Source organism: Aristolochia californica, unplaced genomic scaffold (assembly GCF_029961685.1).
Source record: "Aristolochia californica isolate CCGP_79_NKW_82.1479 unplaced genomic scaffold, dmAriCali1.0.hap1 SCAF_10, whole genome shotgun sequence".
Taxonomy (NCBI): domain Eukaryota; kingdom Viridiplantae; phylum Streptophyta; class Magnoliopsida; order Piperales; family Aristolochiaceae; genus Aristolochia; species Aristolochia californica.
Window position 1 is genome coordinate 24,772,914 of NW_027181771.1, and position 12,849 is coordinate 24,785,762.

General features: G+C 37.6%; 4 pseudogenes; 3 read left to right on the plus strand and 1 right to left on the minus strand.

Annotated features, from left to right (window-relative positions):
• Positions 1-688: 688 nt before the first annotated feature.
• On the plus strand, positions 689-807 carry LOC137943343 (5S ribosomal RNA; annotated as a pseudogene).
• Positions 808-1,197: 390 nt separating this feature from the next.
• Positions 1,198-1,316, plus strand: LOC137943267 (5S ribosomal RNA; annotated as a pseudogene).
• Positions 1,317-2,865: 1,549 nt separating this feature from the next.
• LOC137942982 (uncharacterized) lies at positions 2,866-4,087 on the minus strand (annotated as a pseudogene).
• A 7,199-nt stretch (positions 4,088-11,286) lies between these two features.
• LOC137943327 (5S ribosomal RNA) lies at positions 11,287-11,405 on the plus strand (annotated as a pseudogene).
• Positions 11,406-12,849: the final 1,444 nt, after the last annotated feature.

A 12,849-nucleotide genomic window follows, 5' to 3' on the forward strand; every position in this document is an offset into this window, starting at 1 on the left:
GGTCGGGATTAACTAAATAACACATTTAATGTAATACATAACTATCTTGATCATAGCTAATACTAATTAATTAATGACATTATGTATTTACTAATCATATAATTACTGATTAAGTAAGAAATAATTAAATACCCGGTGATTTATGCTAATTAATCGGCCAAGTGACCTATTCAATGTAATAAATAATCAATTATTTAATAAAAAAAGTAGTAATAACTTACTTATCTAATTAATTAAACACATTCTAGTTATATAATTAGGATGGGTGACTTCTTGAGAAGTCTTCGTGTTGCACCCCTTTTTGCCTTATTTTCCACTGCCACCAGCTAATTTCTCCATCACATTGCTTCGTTTAGGGGGTGGCAAAACACATTTGTATATATAGTTTATTTTCTTTTTTAACAGTTTGAAACTTTTGGGTAGAAGAGAAGAAAAAAGAAAAAAAGTATGATTTTTTTTAGTTTTTCTTTATTAATGCAGTTCGCTACACTTTCGACACGGATGATCAATGTTTTATTCTTTAACCCAACAAAATGGCTCTCCTTTTTAATTTTTTATATCTCGATTTTTGCATAAGATTATAATTTTTATTTTATTTTATGTAGGGAATGTGGAAAAGACCGACATAACATGGGGGGTATAGTGAAGTCGGGGAAGGGATTGGTAGCATGGAGAGGGTAACACAAATGAGTGCGAACATACTAGCACCAATGCACTAGATCCCATCAGACCTCAGAAGTTAAGTGCGCTTGGATGAGACTAGTACTAGGATGGTTGACCTCCTAGGTAGTCCTCGTGTAGTACCCGTTTTTTCCCATTTTTCCTTTGCCACTAGCTAATTTCTCCCTCGTAATGCAACGGTTAGGGGCGGCAAAACATATTTGTATATATATTTTGTTTTCTTTTTTAACAATTCAAAACGTTTGGGTAGAAGAGAAGAGGGGGAGAAAAGAAAAAAAGTACTATTTTGTTTTGGTTTCCGTTATTAATGTAGTTTTGTTCAATTTCAACACAGACGATGAATGTTTTATTCTTTATGCCAATGACATAATGCTTTTAATTTTTTATGTCCTGATTTTGCTGAAGATTTTAATTTTTTATTATATTTTATGTAGGGAATGTGGAAAAGACCGAAAAAATACGGGGGCAGGGGGAAGCTGGGGAAGGGATTGGTAGGATGGAGAGGGAAACACAAACGGGTGCGATCATACCAACACTAATGCACTGAATCCCATCAAAAATCCGAAGTTAAACGTGTTTTGGCGACTGCAGTACTTGGATGGGTGACCTCCTAAGAAGTCGTCTTGTTGCACCCATTTTTACCCTTTTTTCCTTTGCCACCAGCTAATTTCTCCCTCGTAATGCTGTGGTTTGGGGCAACAAAACATATTTTTATATATAGTTTGTTTTCTTTTTTAACGATTCAAAATGTTCAGGTAGAAGAGATGAGGGAAAAAACTACGATTTTGTTTTGTTTTCCATTATTAATGTAGTTCGGTTAAGTTTTGACACGGCAGAAGAACGTTTTATTTCTTTAATCCAATCATAAAGCTCTCCTTTTTAATTTTTTATATCTCGATTTTTTCTAAAGATTTTATTTTTTTTTTATTTTATGGAAAGAATGTGGAAAAGACCGACAGGACACGGGGGAAGAGGGAAGCAAGGGAAGGGATTGGTAGGATGGAGAGGGTAACACAAACGGGTGCGATCAATAAAATTTGGCATTTTGATAAATGTGGTAGAAAGAAAACAATTTGAGTAAGATAAGCAAGCTAAAACATTTTTGCAATTTCAATTAATGTAATAAGAATCATTTTCTATTCTCTTTTTCCAATGAACTAACCCATCAACTCAGAAAATAGTTTTCTTACATGAAGAAGATTGAATTTTCAGCATATATGATGTTAATGCTGACAAATTTCAGATCAACTTTGTGCTCACTCTAGGAAAACAACACACAAAGTAATTGACTTCAGTTCTAATAGGAGAGGTTAGTCAACTCACGCAGGTGATGAACTTCGGCCGCATTACTCAGTTCATCACCTGACATCGTTAGTGGAGCACCAGCGCATGATTCTTGTTGATGAATCAAAAGAACCCAAAAATCATCTCTACAGTTTAATTTCGAGAATCCGGATTCCGCAGTTTATTGAGAATCATTTGGATGAAGCGGACAGGATGCCTCGAACCCTTGTCGAATTTTTTCTTTTCAATCTCTCTTCTGCACTCTTCCCTCTCTCGTCTAATTCTTCTCTCGTCTCTTCTTCCTCCAAAATTTTTTTCTTCCCTCTCGTCCTCCATCTCCCTTCTCCCTTCTCCCTCTCATTGTGAACGTCCTCTCGGCCTCCCACTCCCTTCTCCCTGTAGCTATTCTCTCTTCGCCCAAAATACCTCCAGATTTCGTTTGATTTCCCCCATTTCACTTTCGATTTTCTTTGATTTTTGACATTTCAGCATCAATTTCTTCAATTCTACTTCGATTCGGCTTCGATTTCACCCTTAGACTACGGTTTTCTCAAAATTTAAGAAGGTATGCTTATACCCTAACTTTGTTTATTATTTTAGTGTTGTATTTGATTTAATTTTAAATTTTGTGTGTAATGTGTATTAATTGTTGCTTAATTGTGGGATTTAGGGTTGGGGTTTATGGTTCAATTTTGTCTTCGTAGGGTTTAATTTCGGGATTAGGGTTAGGGTTTATTGTATTTTTAGGGTTTAGGTTTTTTCTAAATTTTTTTAGGGTTCTCAATTTTTGGTTTTTAGGGCTTTTAGGGTTTTTAAGGTTAGGTTTTAGGGTTTAGGTTCTGGTTCTAGAATTAGGGTTTAGGGTCAACAGGTTTTAGGGTTTGGGGTGTTGAGTCCAGTTCAAACAATGCTGAGTCGCCTACACAGGCTTCCATTAGCCAGCGAAACCCGACCCCCCATCACTGAGAGGTACAATTTGTAATGACTGCGAAATCATATGGGGCTCTACCAGGGATGTTTGGTGAATTTTGACTTGGTATGTGTGTTTTTGCACTGTTTAGTTTATCTACAATGGAAATAGTTTTGTTTGATGAGGACCATCTCGAATTTAGATGAGGACCATCTCGGATTTAGATTATAAATGGCTGTAAGAAGACCACAAATTGCTCGATATTCTAACATTTGGATCTTTGAAGAAGACAACAAAATGCTCGATCTCTTGGTCGAACATGTGAATATAGAGAATAGGTTGCCCAATAGGGTTTGGACACATGAGGTATATATGGACTGTCGCCCGAACGTCCCAACCACAATACCCCAGGACTTAGCTTTCCTTGCATTCAATATTTCTTTTTTCTGAGCTTCTTTCATCCCATTGAGATCATATTCTTCCAAGAAGAAAACTTTGAGATATGGATCATATCGAATGCCCTAATATGGGGGTTTGCTATCATAAATGCCTCTAGATGGAATCTACCATCTGCAACAAATACAACAACATCAACTGCAACACTATTAGGACATGTAGTAGATGCACTTCCGCTGAAGACAAAGGTTTAGACTGTGGAACAATGATATCAATACTAGAGTCAGCTAAAGCAGATTTAACGGCTCTCACAACTGCTAAGAATTGGATGGTTCATGCCACTGCAATCTTTTTGTTACAAAAAGACACTTTAATTTTATTAATGATATGGTCTACATCAATTTTTATTTCAACGAAAGCATATAAAGTAGGGATTTTGGTGTAATCTATTGGGACTAAACAGCTATGCCCGTAATGGATCAAAAGATCCAGAAAAATCATCCACACAGCAGCATACCCCATATGTGACATCAGCTAGAATAATGCACTCATCAACAGAAGCAAAGGTTTCAAAAATGTCGGAAAGAACAAGTGAGGAGACCATCGAGGAATTGAAGGGCGACCCTTTTGGTGTCGGAAGATACAATTCGCCATATTGATTTATGAATTTCAAAGTTATAATTTGAGGGGAGTAGGGTAACTGCAGTATCGAGGGAAGGATTGTTAAGAATCAAATCAGGGACTTGATTTTTGAAGAAACAAACGGTTAGGAGGGGGTCTCGGGTTTTCGGAGGAAAAAATAGTGTCGGGTTCCATCTGATTAGCAAGCTACGTGAAAGAAGATTTCCAAGAAAGTCACGACAGTTATCATTGGTAGACTCACCTTTTCCAGAGAAAACAATGAGAAGCGAATTGGAACAAACAAAATACTTGAAGAGTAAAAAATACAGCATGAACCAATATGCTTTACTTACAGAACTTAGAATTCTTCTATTAGACCTTTACTTCACAAAATTTCTATAAAATCTGTCCTATGTGTGCAAAATTTGGTTTTAATGGGGAAAGGAGGAATTTTGGGTTATAATGGGGAAAGGAAGAATTTTAGGTTTTAAAGGATGGGCTGGCATGGTGCTATATGGACAAGCTTTACTAATGTGGGAAGTTGACGGATCGCATGAGGATTCCAAAGGTTGAAATCAGATAATTTGGGAAATAATTTTAAAAAGTCATTATTCAAGTAAATAAAAATTTGAAATCCAATATTCGAGTATAATTCCTTGAAATATAATAAAAATAATAATAATTTTCCACAAAATCCTTCTTATTACATGAGTTGCTAATTGGGTGTAATTAGATTGGACAACAACAACCTTCATGTAGGGCATATTGAGTGAGAATTTCTTAAAACCACTAAAATTTCAAATTTGGTCAATTCAATTTCTATAATTTTTGTGAGAAAATTTTACTTTTGTGCAATGGTACCCCACCTATAAAGTAATATTTAATTAATCTATCTAATAATTACATAAAAAATTTTAAGCTACAACAATTCAAAGTAATATTTAATGAATTTCTTTTTTTGAATGTTGAAGATTAAAATATAATTTTAGTTATTGAGACTGATGTTTCAATTGCATAATTCTAAACTTTTTTCAATCGATCCTTTATCTTTTTTCCATAGCACAACAAGGTGCATCAATAGATGACACAAATTCAAAATACTGGCGCTAGTGCTACATCATGACTTAAAAACTATCAACTATGAAATCTCCAGTCAGCGAAATATCAAGGAAGGAAAGTAGAGCTCCATGTTTAGCAAGTACTACGTAAAAGGAAACTCTAGGGAAACAAGGATTCCAAATAAGACTAGAACAGGTAGCCTCTTTGGTTTATATATAACTGAGGTAGGACTTGCCCTCTTCTGCCTTGTAGAATTGCCGGATCATACCGTCCTCCTTTAGTCCACGTTTTCCATCTTTGTTGTCGGATCTTGCTCTATTCTTTCTTCTTGGGGATCGACCTACTACTCTTATATTGTTTTAATGGAGGTCAGCGCTCGAAAAATGGTAGGGAAAAATCATCGATGACAACAAGACAAGTAACAAGTAATCATGCACGACACAATATTTTACGTGGTTCTGCAAATTGCCTACGTCCATGGGAGATGTAGAAGATTTTATAGAGAAGTTGAAGAATCACAATACAGTCTGTTTCTCACACTAGAAATACAACCCAAGAGAGTCTTCTCTCTATTTCGTCTCAACGACTTTCGGCGAGACCAAAACTTCTCCCCGCTTCGTCTTCCTGGCACACACACAGGCACTGATACGAAATCCCAAAGGAGTTCTGTAAACCTCTTTGTTCTGGTAAGTCCCAGACTCTGTTCTTCTGACAGCAGTGTCGAATAGCAACAACGGTACCGGTGACGGCAACGGCAACGAACAATTACTCCGGCTGCGGTGACTACAACGTCGTCATTCTTCTCGAGTCTCTCTTTCTGCCGAGAGACTCTATTTTGTACTTTGTTTCTGTTTCATAAACAGAGTCGAAGTCCTGTCGTACAGCACCGGCAACGGCGACTGCAACGACGTCGTACTGCAGCTCCGACAATGGTGACGACAACGACGTCAAGCCTCTAACCACTCTTTCTCCTGACCAGGGCGTCACCTGAAGGTCTCCTCCTATCTGTTTTTCCGTGAGCTCCTCTATCGCTCTTGGTTTTTCGCCCTGACCCTGTTCAAAAACCCTGAGGGTTTTTATTTCCCAAATAGAGTCGCAGTTTCCTCCCGAGACTCTCTATGCGCAATGTCTCTGTTTCGGCAACATAGATGAGGTCTTCATGCCGAGGGACTCTATTCGCACACCGTCTCTGATTCGGCAACAGAGTCGTGTGCAGTGGACCAGGCTCCACAGTCCTCAACAATTCCCCCACTTGGAGACTGGTACACCAACTGGATCGCCCTCTTCCTCAAATATGATATCCTCCACCTCTGCAACTCATTGCCCCTGTCTTCATACTAGAAGACCAACTGTAGCTGCGCACAACTTCAATTTCTCAGGAGTAACACCCTTTGTCAACATATCAATAGAGTTCTTCCCTAGTGCAGGTTTTGTCAACTCCCATGTCTGATTCCCTAACAAAGAATCCATCTGATCCTTCATGGCCAGCTCCCACTTGCTAAAATATTCACCTTGCAAGGTTTCTTCGTAACATTGTGGTTCTCCACCATCTGTCAACAAAATATAATTCAAAGTAGGTGAGAAACGTTGTGGAGGATGATTAGTCCTTACTGATTTGCAAACTGCAGCTACAGGAGTGGACAACTCTGGATTTGACTGCAGAATATTAGGAGTGGGAGCACTGGACCCACTCTCCTCGTCACTCGCATCTCTGCACTACACTGTGGCCTTTGGTAGGCCATCAAGTCTGACAAAGTCAGACTCCTGAGGAGTTGCTTCAGCAACTGTACTGGACATTTCCTTGTACACAATCTTCTCATTGAAGATCACATTCTTACTTCTTATAATCTTCCGGCTCTGATACCAATTGTTAGGAAAAAATCATCGATGACAACAAGACAAGTAACAAGTAATCATGCACAACACAATATTTTACGTGGTTCAAAAAATTACCTACGTCCATGGGAGCTGTAGAGGATTTTACAGATCAGTTGAAGAATCACAATACAGTTTGTTTCTCACACCAGAAATACAACCCGAGAGAGTCTTCTCTCTTTGTTGTCTCAACAAATTTAGGCGAGACCGAAACCTCTCCCCACGTCGTCTTCCTAATGCACACATAGGTACCGATACAAAATCCCGAGGGAGTGCCATAAACCTCTTTGTTCCGATAAGTCCCAGACTTTGTTCTTTTGACAGCAACATCGAACAGTAACACCAGTAACAGCAACTGCAATGAACAGTAACTCCAGCAACGATGACGGCAACATCATCATTCTTCTTGAGTCTCTCTTCTGCCAAGAGATTCTTTTTCACACTCTATTTCTATTTTGGAAATAGAGTCAAAGTCCTACCCTACAACACCAGCAACGGTGACGGCAACAACGTCGTACAATAGCTCCGGCAGTGGCAACGACAACGGCGTCGAGCCAATAGAGTGCCAGTTAAATCTTGCCTTTTCTAGACTTTTTTGCAACTTTCTATTTTTCACCCCCACTCGCAAGTCTCCACGCAATTCACGAAAGAGCACACACGATTTACCAACAGTGAGAAGACCTGCCATTCCCAGTCGACCGCCCAAAGTGCGTAATAGACGTACCTTTTTCCCGCCAAAAATCTTTTCACAATGTATACTGTGTGCCCTCGCCCCCTCTTTGTCAAAGCAAACGAGAGATCACAAAAAATACGACAAATTATGATTATTTTCAATAGTGAACAAACAATGAAATGCAAGACTCTCTACACGCAATGTCCTTGTTTTGGCAATAGAGACGAAGTCTTCCTGCGAGGGACTCTATTCGCACATCGTCTCTGTTTCGATAACAGAGTCGTGTGCAATGGACTAGGCTCCACAGTCCTCAACAAAGACATCTCACTTGAAATTCTTTCACATCTGCCCAAGAAATGACAGCTCAAGTGTGAAGCTATTTTAAAGAAATGGCAGAATATGATCAAGAAAGTTAGCTTCTTTCACTGCCAAATCAATTGACATCGGTTTTGTCTATCGAAAATAATATGACTATGGCTTCATATGTGAATATATGTTTTGTCGCTTGGACGAAAAAGGAGCACTCACGCTCCAAGACTCCCTCGTCTTCCCTTCACATCACAACGTCATGAATATGGGTTCATGCAATGGGGTCATCTTCTAGTGCAAGAAAATCCACACTAATCTCAAGCTCAATTACTATCTCTGAAATCCCATTACCAAGCATCTCATGACTCCTCCTCCACTTCCTCCTTTTAGAATGGCCCATGACTCTGATAGTTGTTTCCCTTTTTTAGGTTTAACCCATTGTTAGGTAGTTTCCCATAGATAAAAGGATAGTGAGCCCGAGTTTTGATTGTACGTTAAATGGGATTTGGGCAAGAAATAAACCTGAGTTTTATCCATCAACGGGAGTTTGGATAAACAAGACGTTCCTCTACAAATTCCTAGAATTTTGTCTACCATGATTGAAGGTATGCATCTTGGGTTTCTGATTTTCTTTTTATGAATTTTATATTGTTTTAGAAATTATGATTTACATTTGGAATCTCTCGTCTTGATTAAAATTCCATTATTTTTTTTTGTTAAATGTTGTCTATGTTTTTATTCTGCCGTAAAAAAAATAAAAATTTACGTGTCATTTTCGAGTACAGGAGGATGTAGACTTAAGATGAGGCCTTATGAGCCCCGCGCTTCTTCAATTGCCAGTGGTGGCACGTCCGACTGACAATACGTTGTGTGCCTAGCGAATCTCAATCACGCTGGTGCTCCCCGATTAGACAGCATCCAGGAGAGGCAGTGATGTTTCTGAACAGCGTCCCTGGCCAGAGAAGATGAATGCACTGGTGCGCCAGAGTAGGTTTCACTTAGTGCGCTGGAGGTGCCAGCATGTTAGTAGGAACAGATGCTCCCGTGGGAAGAAAATGCCCATAGCCAGCCATCAACTGTCATTCGGGTCTGCAGAGGGGATCATCAACGTGGGGAGATGAACGACGGGGCTCGTTGTGTACGTTGGTGTCAAATCATCGACATTTTATGTGCATTTTCTTCTCGACTCCCGGTTGGTCCCGTTCCTCACTTCCAGTCGTCTGGAGACCGACATTGCACACAATTGATTCTCGGTCGAGAGACGTTGCTTTGGTGGGTGGCAATGAACACTAGACAATACGTCGAAGTGCAGCCGAGAGGAGCAGTCACAGAGCACCTAGAGAGAGACACTGTAAAGGAAGCCTGTGTACATCGACGTGTTGTGCTCGTTGGACGCACACCGGCGACAATGGCACCAGACGAAGGAGACGGTGGCGCAGGGATGGTGAGTAGAGTCCCAAACGGACGAGATGCCTGGCTGTGAGCAGCCGAGAGCGGCGCGAGCAAACAGAGTAGAGACCCGTGTTGTGTGCGTCGGTGTTCCGTGCTCTCATTGGAGTGCAGCCGAGGCCAGGAGCACGACATCGTGCTCTTCGGTTGTCCTGCACCACTGTACACGCAAGAGCACCAAACATGCTCACAGCCCATCCAAGCCCAATGTTAACGTTGGATACATTTAATTCATATATAAATAACAGGAAAAATAGAAAATTTTAGTTTAATGGATTAAAAAAAATTGGATTAAAAAATTGGATATGCATATATGAATGTTTAATATGCAAGTGTTAGTTAATTTTTATCTGTATAAAAATTTATTTTGGGTTTATGCATACTTAATCTTCTATGCATATTATGATTGACCTAAATATAAGAAATTAATAATTGGCATAAATTTTAGTCAATTATTTTCATGTCATATTTTGGTTTACATTTGAATAATTAAGTAATAACCACAACATTCTTAATTATGAAAAATGTCTAGTGACATTAAGATTAATCACATAAAGTTAATGACATACAAATTTGATAATATCCATGAAAATCTAATAATTTAACCTCACGTGGTAATTTTTATATTTAAGTGGTTAATTTGGATTGGATAGAAACATTTAAAAAAAAATTTTAGTCAACTACAACAATAGAAAATTCCTTTAGAGATAAATTTATGATGCCATTATAAAGTGATATAAATCATTTATGTGTTATAATCTAAGCCTACTCACATGTTGATTTATTTGTTTAAATTTATTTACGTGGGTAAATATTCAATTTTTGGTTCCATTGCATGTTTTAGTAAGCATTGTTGTTTATTTTGTAATTCTTCAAACTTTATCTGTTCTGAATTTTGATTCCTCCAATATTATTCCTCTTAATGGTAATAATTAAGCTCTTTGTTGGTCATTTCTTCTATTAAATAGCACTGACATATATGACTCTTTCATTAGGAAAGTCATCACATTTTCTCTTGGTTGATCATATATGACTCTTTCATATCAGCTTTTCATCTCATGTTCTATTTCTTTTTTATAAGATTAACTTATTAGACTCAAGTTGATAAAGTACCGACACATTTTAGGTTATTCAATTTGTTGTTCTTTATGAAATCCTCTGGTAATGTCATGAGTTACTTTAGCACAAATGAGGAGAACCATGCTTTTAGTTCATGTTATGAAGTTATAATTGGATATCTTATTTTTATGCTATGTTTTATTTTCTATTTGTTTTATTTGAGTAATTAAAAATATTAGGCATAGGAATTGATTCGTAAAATATTAAGAGAGAAAACAATTAATTGATTGTATAATGAGTACATTAAATAGAGAAAACTCACAAAATCAAAATAAAATTAAACCTACCCATGTTCCACTTACAACTTGAATAGAACTCCTAATATGAAACAAAGTAAATCAGTATTACAGAATACTGATAAAATCAATAGATTTCTTATGTAAGATTCTATCCCATGAGATTCAAATAAGACTTTGTCCTACTAATTCTTCCACCATGAGATTCCTTCACCATGAAAATCATATTAGACTCTTCCATTTTGCTTCTTCAACACTCCCCTCAAATTGGAGTTGCACCCCTTTTTCCCCATGTTTCCTTTGCCACCAACAAATTTCTCCCTCACAATGCTACTGTTAGGGGCGGCAAAACATATTTGTATATATAGTTTGTTTTCTTTTTTAACGATTTGAAACGTTTGGGTAGAAGAGAAGAGGGGAAAAAAGAAAAAAAAAGTACGATTTTGTTTTACTTTTCGTTATTAATGTAGTTTTGTTCAGTTTCAACACGGATGATGAAAGTTTTATTCTTTAAGCCAACGACAAAACACTTATAATTTTTTATATCCTGATTTTTGTTGAAGATTTTAATTTTTAATTTTATTTTATGGAGGGAATATGGAAAAGACCAACAAAATACGGGTGGAGAGGGAAGCTAGGGATGGGATTGGTAGGATGGAGAGGGAAACACAAACGGGTGCGATCATACCAACATTAATGCATTGAATCCCATCAAAACTCCGAAGTTAAACGTGTTTTGGCGATTGTTGTACTTGGATGGGTGACCTCCTAAGAAGTCCTCTTGTTGCACCCCTTTTTACCCTTTTTTCCTTTGCCACCAGTTAATTTCTCCCTCATAATGTTGAGGTTAGGGGCAACAAAACGTATTTGTATATATAGTTTGTTTTCTTTTTTTAATGGTTTGAAATGTTCTAGTAGAAGAGAAGAGGGAAAAAACTACGATTTTGTTTTGACATGGCCAGAGAACGTTTTATTTTTTTTAATCCAATGACATAGCGTTTTTTTAATTTTTAATATCTTGATTTTTCTTAAGATTTTAATTTTTTATTTTATTTTATGGAAAGAATGTGGAAAAGACCGACAGAACACGGGGGAAGAGGGAAGCCAAGGGATTGGTAGGATGGAGAGGGTAACACAAACGGGTGCGATCAATAAAATTTTGCATTTGATAAATGTGGTAGAAAGAAAAACTTCTGAGTAAGATATGCAAGCTAAAACATTTTTGTAATTTCAGTTAATGTAATAAAAATCAGTTTCTATTCTCTTTCTCCAATGAACTAACCCATCAGCTCAGAAAATAGTTTTTAGCCATGAAGAAGATTGAATTTTCAGCATAAATGATGCTAATGCTGACAGATTTCAGATCACCTTTGTGGTCACTCTAGGAAAACAACACACAAAGTTATTGACTTCAGTTCTAATAGGAGGTTAGTCAACTCACACAGGAGATGAACTTCAACCACATTACTCAGTTCATCTCCTGACATTGTTAGTGGAACACTAGCGCATGATCCATGTTGATGAATCAGAAGAACCCTTAAATCATCTCTATGGTTTAATTTTGGGAATTCGGATTCTGTAGAATATTGAGAATCATCCGGATGAAGCGGGTGGGATGCCTTGAACCCTCGTCGAAATTTTTCATTTCAGTCTCTCTTCTGCACTCTTCCCTCTCTCGATCTAATTCTTCTCTAGTCTCTTCTTCCTCCGAAATTTTTTTCCTTGCTCTCATCCTCCATCTCCCTTCTCCCTTCTCCCTTCTCCCTCTCGTTGCGAACGTCCTCTCGGCCTCCCACTCCCTTCTCCCTGTAGCTATTCTCTCTTCGCCCAAAATACCTCTTGATTTCGTTTGATTTCCCCCATTTCAATTTCGTTTTTCTTTGATTTTTTATATTTCGGCATTGATTTCTTCAATTCTACTTCGATTCGGCTTCGATTTCACCCTACGACTACGGTTATCCCCAAATTTAAGAAGGTATGCCTATACCCTAACTTTTTATTATTATTTTAGTGTTGTATTTGATTTTATTTTAATTTTTGTACGTAATGTGTATTAATTGTTGCTTAATTGTGGGATTTAGGGTTGGGGTTTATGGTTCAATTTTGTCTTCATAGGGTTTAATTTCGGGATTAGGGTTAGGGTTTAGTGTATTTAGGGTTTGGTGCTTGGTTAGGTTTTGGGTTTATTGTATTTTTAGAGTTTAGTCTTTTTTTTTTTAATTTTTTAGGGTTCTTAG